Consider the following 9,660-nt stretch of genomic DNA (forward strand, 5'->3'; position numbering starts at 1 on the left):
CAGCGTCGCAAACAAAACCCGCCGGGAAGCCAGCCGCCCGCAGAGGAAAGTGTGGCGCGGACCCAGAGCGAGGCTGCTGGAGCCGGGCCAGGGAGAGGATCCCGAGACGCCGAGTGGGCGGAGCGAAAAGCCGGAAATGGGGGTGGGGCCTGTGGGGGAGCTGCGGAAGTCTCGCGGTGCCACAGCACCACGCTGTGGTGCAGTCTGCGCATGGGCGAGCAACGTCCGCCCCCAGAGGCGCCCCGAGGGTTGTACCAGGCAAAGGTCCCAAGAAATTTGGGTGACGTTATTGTCTGGAAAAATGCATCTTATAATCTGAAAAGTTGCGGGCTTCCCTAGTGGCACAGTGGTTAGGAATCTGCCTGCCAAGGCAGGGGACATGGGTTCGCGCCCTGGTCCGAGAAGATACCTTATGCTGTGGATCAGCTAAGCCCACGTGCCACAACTACTGAGCCTGCGCTCTAGAGCCCACGAGCCACAACTATTGAGCCGAAGCGCGACAACGAAGACCCAATGCAGCAAAAAAAAAAAAAAAAATCTGAAGTTTTCTTAATATAACACACCTGGCTGTTCATGGTGAAACCTTTTTAAGTGCTAATAGCTATGAAGACCACGCATTTCTCATTACCAAAGTTAATTTCCAGTCTTACACTCCTATTTGAGGAAATGGAATCATACGCACACGAGCTTTTGTACACGGTTACTTTAACAAGATTTTCGTAAAATGTTCCCAATAAATATTCGTTTACAAAATTGTTGTACAACTTTTTACCGCAGCCTGCCCAAGGGCGCTGATTCTGGGCCTTAGCTGTGCATTGGAAGTTCCCCAAGAGCCTTCAAAAATGCTAGTGCCTGGTCCTGGTGGCCAGGTATTAAACAGAAAGCAAAAACACCTATCCAGGTGCCTAGTGTGTACTCTGGGTTGGGAATCACCGAGGAGTGTGTTCCAGACTTCCCCAGTTCCTCCCTTAGACCTACAAAACCCTACAGGGATTCCACCAGCGATTCCCAGCAGGCAAGTTTGGGAGATACCGTCTGCGCTAACTCATGCTAGTAGCTCGAGAGTTATCTAGTTGCGCGCCACCTTAATTCTAAAGTATAATTGAAGGAAGAGAAACTGCTGGGTCAAGGGGCATGCATATTCTGAAGGCTTCTTCACTCGACTATTAGATATCCCTGTAGAAGGGTCCTGCCAGTTAACTAACAGCAGCAGATATAACTTGGTAACGCTTGGACTCCTGGGAAACTGATTCGAATTATCTTGAAAGTACTCTCATTTTATTTATTTACTATAGTAAATAAACTTTATTGTGTTTGGGATGTCTGTTACAGCAATGAGCTTACCTGCATAGGTTTTGCTGTGGTTTTTTTTTAACTTGTTTCAAAATATGTGAACATTATGTGCCCCACCACCCCAAAAAACTAAATATTTTTCTTTCTGTAAGAGCATTTTCAAAATTAGGTTGGTGTTAAAAAGAAAACCAGAGGCCCCAGATGGAGTCACTTATGCTAGGTCACACTACTAACCTAACTGAAGCTTCACCCTCCCCCAGAAATGTAGTCTTAACCAGGAATTTTCTGGTCAGCACCAATGAGCTAATCGGTCACCATGCCCCAAAGGAAAATGAAGTAACCTGTCACAAAGACTTCTTCCATCCCCCATAAGTAGGATACCTATGCCTGAAATAAATCTTCCTTGCTTAGACTTCTTTGTCTTGCCTTTGAAAACCTTTTCTTTTCTGTAGCCCTTGGGAGCTCCTCTCTACTTGCTAGATGGGATGCTGCCCGACTCATGAACTGCTCAATAAAACCAATTAAATCTTTAAAATTTACACAGTTGACTTTTCGTTATTTAACAATGGTAATCCAGGGTTTCCTACGTGTTCCCCGAAAACAACTCTCAGGCCCTGGTAACAAATAACCACAAACAGAAATCTGTCCTCTCACAGTTCTGGAGGCTAAAAGTCCAAAATAAGAGTGTCAGCAGAGCCAGGCTCCCTCTGAAGGCTCTGGAGAAGAATCCTTCCTTGTCTCCTCCTAGCTTCCCGTGATGTCCAGCGGTCTCTGGCGTCCCTTGGCTTATGCTGCACCATTCCCATCTCTGCCTCTGCAGTCATGTGGCCTTCTTTCCCGTGTGTCTGTGCTTCATGTGGCTTTCTTATGGGGACACCAGTCATTGGGTTTAGGGCCCACCCTAATCTAGTATGTCCTCATCTTAACTAACTGCATCTGCAAAAACCCCATTTCCAAATAAGGTCACATTCTGAGATGGACATGCGTTTTGAGGAGACACCATTCCACCAGTAGAGACCCAAAGCTCTCCTGGGCATAGATCCAGTCATACATACCGTCCAAGGCCGACCATGACGTCAAAAAGTGGGCGGTGCCCAATTTCTGGAAATCCCCGCCCCTTCCCCAAAATAGCTGGAATACTCCTCCCACTCATTAGCCTATGAAATTACCCACCCCTATAAAAACCGACACCCCCCCCCCCCAGGCGGGGGTGGGGCTGCTCTTGCCTTCTGTGAGATGGCCCACAGATCTGTAGAGTGTGTTCCTCTCTAAATTAATCCACTTCTTACCTATCACTTTGTGTCTCACTGAATTCTTTCTACATGAGACATCAAGAACCTGACCTTCATTAAGTCCTGAGACCACGTGTGTGAGCTCAGTTAAAAGAACGTGGGTTCAAGTCCCAATCTGGGTTGCACAGTTTCAGCTGGACTGCCAGGGAAGCCCTCGTAATCTCTTCTTAAAAAGACACCAATCATAGTGGATTAGGGCCCACCCTAATGACCTCACTTGAACTCAATTACTTCTTTAAAGACCCTATACAAATACAGTCACTTTCTAACTGGGGGTTACAACTCAACATAGGAATTTGGGGGGCAGGGAGGCAGAGGCAGGGGACAACACCACAACCTGTGACAAAGAGGGAGCAGTAACTTTGGCATGAGGCAAGGAAATGTTTCATTGTCTCTTTGTTGGCTGCAGGAATCCCAGGAAGCTCAAAACAAAAGGAAGAAAACTGAATAGGTGGCTCTCACCAAAGTTATGCACAGGGAGGAGAGAAGCAGAGACTGGAGTGATGTTGCCACAAGTTGAGAACATCTGGAGCCACCAGAAGCTGGAAGAGGCAAGGAAGCATCCTGGAGCCTGACCCTGCCAAAGCCTTTGTCAGCAGATAAGGCAGGGGGTCCCTGGAGAAAGAGAACCAGGCATGGCTTTCTTGACATAAGAAAAGCCATTTTGGTCTAAGCCACTTGGTGATCCTTATAGGCCTGGTCACAATGCTTGCCCTTTATAAGATGTTTGTAACAGGTCTCAATAATCAATGATCTTAAGGGAAGAGAGGGAACACAGGGACAGAGGGAAAGCAGTCAAGAAACAATAGTTCAGCGATAAAACTGAGTCCTAGTTCCTCCTCAAGGAATATACGTAACAATCTGATACAGTCTCTGAGTTCTGCAGGAACTAAGCCCCCCTCCATCCCCTGGTGGAGGATGGAAGGATGACGTTGACCCTCTTGACTTCAACCAACTAAAGCCTGGACTCCGTCGACCTTTGCCCTAATTCTATGCTGAGTTCTCCTCTGCTCAAGCCCCTTCATGAATATGCATATGCCTTAGCTTAAAACGTCCCCAATTTTGCTGTTAGGGGAGACACTGCTTGGGGAAAGGTCCCCAGTGTTCTCCTTACTTGTTGCAAGTAATAAATGCTTCCTTCTCCCCATCTTCGGCTCGGTTGTAGCTTTTGGCTCAACACCTACAAAGCGGTGAACCCAGTTTTCGGGTAATATCTTCGTTTCAAACATCTAGCTTCCAAAACTGGGGAAATAAATTTCTGGGTTCTTTTACGCCACCCAGTTTGTGGTACAATTAATACAATAGTCTATCGTGTGACTATATCATACAAGAATTTCTTTACCGATTCTATTGTTCGTGGGCATGTAGGTAGTTTCCAGTTTGGGAAACTATAACGAATAGAGCGGCTATGACCATTCACGCTGTGGGTATAAGCACTGACTGTAAGGTCGGATCCTAAGAAACGGCACCGCGAAACAGAGGAAAGCTTCAAGTGAGCTTTATTAGGGAGCGCTCCCGGGCGAGGTTCACTGGTCCGAGAGAAAGGGGCCAGAGAAGTCGCACCCGGTCGAGGGTTGGTCAAGATTTTATAGGGGAAGAAGGGAAAGGGGTGTGGTGAATCTGGGAGGGCGCAGGGTATTCCTTATTTGGTGGTCTTTTCGGGTATCCTGGGGGACCGTTAGTCCCGCCACTCGAAAGGCGGAAGGCTGGGCTGGGTTCAAAGTCCCCAGGTCAGTTCCTGGAACTGGGTGGTCCGGAATGTCTCCAGGGCAGTTTCTGGAACTGGGTGGTCCGGAGAATTTCGTTCTGATGCAACCTGTGAATCTGATTGTGTTCCCCTGCCTCGGGCCAGTTGGCCTTACGCTGACCTTTCTTGACTGCACACCCAGGAGTAGAATTCCTCGGTCACAGTATACGTGCACGTTCAGTTTCAGTGAATTCTGCCAAACAGTTTTCCAAAGTGGATTGTACCAGCTTGTGTCTCCCTCAGCTGTCTATGACATGGTCACCAAGTGTGATACGGCAACTTATAATGAGAAATATTTATTTGGTCTTTGTCCTCATTCCTGGCACAGAGCTCCTAAAACCCTTGGAATACAACCACACCCGCGTTTATGTTAATGAGCTGACTTTTGGAAAGCCCGGAAAGGTGGGGTTTGTTGCCAAGGGAACTTACCAGGTGATTGGAGGGTTGGAACGTTCAGCCCCCACCCCAAGCTCAGGGGAGGGGAGAGGGACTGGAGGTTGAATTACCACCAAATGGCCAATGATTTAATCAATGATGCCTACGTAATGAAGCCACCATAAAAACCCAAAAGCACAGATCTCAGAGAGCTTCCACGTTGGTGCAACGCGGGAAGGTGCTGGAAGTATAGCACCCCTGCAGAGAGCACAGGAGCTCCGTGCCCCTTCCTTCATCCTATGTCCTAAGCACCTCTTCCATCTGGCTGTTCATTTGTGTCCTTTGAAATATCCTTCGTAATAAATCAGAAGTAGTAAGTAAACTGCTTTCCTGAGTTGTGTGAGCCATCCTAGCAAATTACTGAACCAAAAAACGGGGTCATAGGAACCTCTGATTTACAGCCAGTTGGTCAAAAGCTTGGGTGACAACCAAGACCTGCATTTAATGTGTGTAGTTTGGGGAGGCGGGGGTGGGGAACAGTCTCATGGGACTGAGCCCTTAACCAGTGGGGTTTGATGCTAACTCCAGGTAGAGAGTGTCAGAACTGATTTAAATTGTAGGACACCCAGCTGGTGTCTGCCAGGGAGCTGGAGAATTGCTTGGTGAGGAGAAAAGCTCCCCATTTGGAGTACAGGAGAATTCAGTGAATGAGATTTTCCTTACACCAACAATCAATATTTTCCTTCTTTTTTCTAGCCCTTCCCGTGGGAGTGTGGTGGTATCACATCGTTCTCTTAATTCTCACTTCCCTGATGACTAAGGAAGTTCAGCACTTCTTCCTTTGCTATTGGACATTTGGTGTTCTCTGTTGTAGTGTTCCCATTAAAGCCTCTGGCCCATTTTTGCATTCAGTTGCCTGACTTTTTCATATTGATTTGTAGGAGCTCTTTGTATATTTGGTATATGAGTCCCCTGTCAGATACAAGTATTACGAATATTTTCTCCCACTCTGTGATTGCTTTTTACTTATAAGCGTTTCCTATGACTAAGTTCCTGAATTCTTGTTGCCAAATCTGTGGTACCAACACACACAGGACTTTATAAGATATTTGTAACATGGTATAAAACCCAGCTACTTCAGGGGGACTAGGCCCACCTCAGTCCCGAGTGTGGTCCAAGCAATGCTGAGCACGTCTAGCTGCTGACTTCTGCAGCTACACACCTTAAAGTCAGGGGAGAGGAGGTCAAGGTGGCCGCATATGTTGGCTGTAACCTTCTCTCACTGCAATCCAGCTGACCTTCCGTGAAGCCCGTTGCAGTAACTTACACGAGCTGAACCATAAACCCTAATGCCTTAGTTCCAATCTTCCCTTTCTGGGTCCAAATGGATCTCTTAGGTTGACAAGGAAGACACCCAACTCTGTTGAGAGCCATTGCCTTCTCTAAGCAGAGATGGTGTGCCGGGTCCTGATAAGGGACCCTGACTTGAGTTTGCCAGGTTCCCCCAGGCTTGGCTCTGGACTAAAGTTCCCTGTAGCAGTGGTCAGTCATCCCCCGCTGGCTGCAGATTCCTGGCAGGTCAGAGCTTATTACAGTTCCCTGGACTAGAGCTATCAGTATGTCCTGTGATGAGGGTGGGGCGTCTTACAGCACTGAACACAGGAAGGTAAGACAGTAGCATCTTTAACCAAAACTTTTCAATTGTTTATATGCAAAGAATGTCAGTATTTCAGAGATGTCTGTATTACGTGGATGAGGTGGCTTTAGGAATCAATTTTCACTCATGAGGTTAGCTGATTCATATCACTAATGATACAACAAGGGTCCCAAATCAGTTGATTTAATTCAAACAACAGGTCAGTCCTGAAGATGAAGCTCCCAGCTGGTTGTTGCCCTTGATGGTCTCAACATGTCAGTGGCATGTACATCCATGCCAGTCACTTGTCCTCACTTGTCCTCTCTGATCTGAGCTTTTCTTAAAATTGAGGTAAAACTGTTGTGTAACATTAGTTTCAGGTGTACAACATAAAAACTTGATCTTTGTATACACTACAAGTGATCCCCACAGTAAGCCTAGTAACCATCCATCATCATATAATTAACCCCCTTCACCTGTTTCATTCAATCCCCCAACCCCCTTCCCCTCTGATAACCACCAGTCTGTTCCCTGCATTTGAGTTTTGTTTTGTTTTTTAAATTTCCATATAAATAAAATCATATGGTATTTGTCTGACTTATTTCACTTAGCACACACCTTCAAGGTTCATCCATGGTGTCACAATGGCAAGACTTCCTTTGTTATGGCTGAGTAGTATTCTATTGCATATATAAAAATATATATATATAATATAATATAATATATATATATTATACAATGTATAACATATACATTAGATCTTCTTTATCCATTAATCTGTCAATGGACATTTAGGTAGTTTCCATACCTTGACTATTGTAAATAATACTGCAATGAACACGGCTGGGGGTGGGTGGTGCATCTTTTCAAATTAGTGTTTTCATTTCAAATTAGTGTTTTGATTTTCTACGGATAAATACCCAGAAGTAGAATAGCTGGATCATATGGTAGTTCTATTTTTAATTTTTTGAGGGACCTCTGTACTGTTTCCCATAGTGGCTGCACCAATTTACATTCCCACCAACAGTTTACAAGAGTTCCCTTTTCTTCACATCCTTGCCAACACTTGTTATTTCTTGTCTTTTTTGATGATAGCCATTCTAACAGGTGTGCGGTGATATCTCATTATGGTTTTGATTTGCATTTTCCTGATAACTAGTGATGTTAAACACCTTCTCATGCGCCTGTCAGCCATCTGTATGTCTTCTTTGGAAAAATGTCTTTTTAGATCTTCTGCCCACTCTTTTTTTTTTTTTTTAAAAAATGAAAGCTTCTTTCTTTCTTTCTTTCTTTCTTTATTTTTGGCTGTGTTGGGTCTTTGTTTCTGTGCAAGGACTTTCTCTAGTTGCGGCGAGCGGGGGCCACTCTTCATCGTGGTGTGAGGGCCTCTCACTATTGTGGCCTCTCTTGTTGCGGAGCACAAGCTCCAGACGCGCAGGTCAGTAGTTGTGGCTCACGGGCCTAGTTACTCCATGGCATGTGGGATCTTCCCAGACCAGGGCTCGAACCTGTGTCCCCGGCATTGGCAGGCAGATTCTCAGCCACTGAGCCACCAGGGAAGCCCCTTCTGCCCACTCTTAATCATTTTCATTTGTTTCTTTGTTTGTTTTGCTATTGAGTTGAGTTCTTTATATAATTTGGATATTATATTAACCCTTTATCAGATATGTGATATGCAAATATTTTCTCCCATTCTGTAGGTTGCCTGTTCATTTTGTTGATGGTTTCCTTTGCTGTGCAGAAGCTTTTTAGTTTGATGTAGTCCCACTTGTTTGTTTCTGCTTTTGTTGCCTTTGCTTTTGGTGCCAGATCCAAAAATTCAATGCCAAGACCAATGTCAAGGAGCTTACTGCCTATATTTTCTTCTAGGAGTTTTATGGTTTCAGGTCTTATATTCAAGGCTTTAATCTATTTTGAGTTAATTTGTGTGTATAGTGTAAGATAGTGGTCTAGTTTCTTCTTTCACACGGCTGTCCAGTTTTCCCAACACCATTTATTGAAGAGACTGTCCTTTCCCTACTGTATATTCTTGGCTCCTTTGTCATAAATTAATTGACCATATATATGTGGGTTTATTTCTGGACTCTCTATTCTGTTCCATTTATCTAGGTGTCTGTTTTTATGCCAACACCACACTCTTTTGATTAGTATAGCTTTGTAGCATAGTTTGAAATCAGGGTGTGTGATACCTCCAGCTTTATCTTTTTAGATCTGAGCTTTTTTTTTTTTTTTTTTTTAAATTTTGGCTGCGCTGGGTCTTAGTTGCAGCATTCAGGATCTTCATTGCCGTGTGTGGGATCTTAGTTGTGGCATGTGGGATCTTTTATTTGCGGCATGCAGGATCTAGTTCCCTGACTAGGAATCGAACCCAGGCTCCCTGCATTGGGAGTGCAGAGTCTTAACCACTGGACCACCAGGGAAATCCCATATATTTGAGCTTTTTTTTTTTTTTTTTTTTTTTGTGGTACGTGGGCCTCTCACTGTTGTGGCCTCTCCCGTTGCAGAGCACAGACTCCAGACGCACAGGCTCAGCGGCCATGGCTCATGGGCCTAGCCGCTCCGTGGCATGTGGGATCTTCCCGGGCCGAGGCACGAACCCGTGTCCCCTGCATCGGCAGGCGGACTCTCAGCCACTGCGCCACCAGGGAAGCCCTGAGCTTTTTTGATTCTCTCACTTTTACTTCTTCAGGGATCAGCCTCTCTGAGGTAGCTAACAAAACTCCAGAGGAGGCACAGATCAAAGCACACACAGGCCTCCTGGCCACTGTTGGACGCAGCATGGGTGCAACATTTTGCCTCTAGTCATGTTGATCACAGTGGGCAGCATGATGCCAAGATAAGTTTAGATCACACATGCCAAACTAAGTACATCTCGGACATAACAGGGCTCATTAGCTTCTCCTATGAACACTGAGTTGGCTTCGGCAGAAAGCAAGTTACACATTTACTATTCAGACTGTAATTTAGGAAACCCTCTTATGTTAATCTCTAAATGGCTATGGGGGAACTATATAGACAAGTACACCTTTTGGAGAAGTAATTTGGTAACATGCATTAAGAGTCTGAAAAACATTAATATCCTTTGTGTAAATAATTCCACTTCTGAAAGTCTATCTTAAAGAAATCAGAATCAGGAAAACCTTTTTGGGCAAGATAGTCAGTAGCATTTATTTTCATCAGGAACACCTAAGTGTTCAACAGTAAGGGAATAGCTAGGAAATCTACTGCATCTCTACCAGCAGAAATATTATATCAGTCATTGTAAATGTTGTTTACCAACCATTTAAAATTACAGTTGACCCTTGAACAACGTAGGT

At 45.1% G+C, this 9,660-nt stretch overlaps 1 non-coding gene across 1 annotated transcript; it reads right to left on the reverse strand.

The window, feature by feature from the left end:
* Window positions 1-8,690: 8,690 nt before the first annotated feature.
* On the reverse strand, window positions 8,691-8,763 carry TRNAG-CCC (transfer RNA glycine (anticodon CCC)). Its single transcript has one exon. It is a non-coding gene; the product is annotated as a tRNA-Gly (tRNA).
* Window positions 8,764-9,660: the final 897 nt, after the last annotated feature.

Source organism: Tursiops truncatus, chromosome 14 (assembly GCF_011762595.2).
Source record: "Tursiops truncatus isolate mTurTru1 chromosome 14, mTurTru1.mat.Y, whole genome shotgun sequence".
NCBI lineage: Eukaryota > Metazoa > Chordata > Mammalia > Artiodactyla > Delphinidae > Tursiops > Tursiops truncatus.